Source organism: Vombatus ursinus, unplaced genomic scaffold (genome assembly GCF_900497805.2).
Source record: "Vombatus ursinus unplaced genomic scaffold, bare-nosed wombat genome assembly UNPS02012709.1, whole genome shotgun sequence".
NCBI classification, from domain to species: domain Eukaryota; kingdom Metazoa; phylum Chordata; class Mammalia; order Diprotodontia; family Vombatidae; genus Vombatus; species Vombatus ursinus.
This window is the reverse complement of record NW_020952487.1, coordinates 1,798,320-1,798,956: the sequence shown is the minus strand read 5'-3', so window position 1 is coordinate 1,798,956 and position 637 is coordinate 1,798,320.

Sequence of the window (637 nt, the reverse complement as noted above, 5' to 3'; positions counted from 1 at the left end):
TTCTTCTTCTTCTTCTTCTTCTTCTTCTTCTTCTTCTTCTTCTTCTTCTTCTTCTTCTTCTTCTTCTTCTTCTTCTTCTTCTCTCTATCTCTCTGTGTCTCTCTTTGTGAATCTCTCTCTCTCATTACCAGGAATTCTTATTAGGGCCTTTACTCATTAAAATAATATACCTCAATCTCCTGTAAAATTTTCCTGCTTCTCTAAATTGAGTCATTTCTCATCATAGGGCAAAGCACAAAGGGGTCTGCTGATGACTTTCCTCTGGCACACATCTATACTTCTTTTTCTCCTGTCTATATCTTTTGAGAGACAGCATAGCATAGTGGATAGAGAGTTAGCCTTCAGTCAAAAAGGAGCTGTCTTCAAATATTGCCTCTAGCACATGTAGATGGTGTGAAACTGAGTAAGTAATTTAACTTCGGCTTGTGCTAGGCTATTCTCAAAGACTAGAAATGCAAACCTACATGGATAAAGGTAGTTTCCTTAATCCAATTAAATCATGATTTAGTCCCTATTCATTGTATCTTTTATGATTTCAGGAAAACAGCCTTCTTTTATATGATTAACAGTCACCATCAAACCTTAGTTCACATCATTATCCTGAGAACCAGTAAGAAACACCTCCAATCTGACTTGT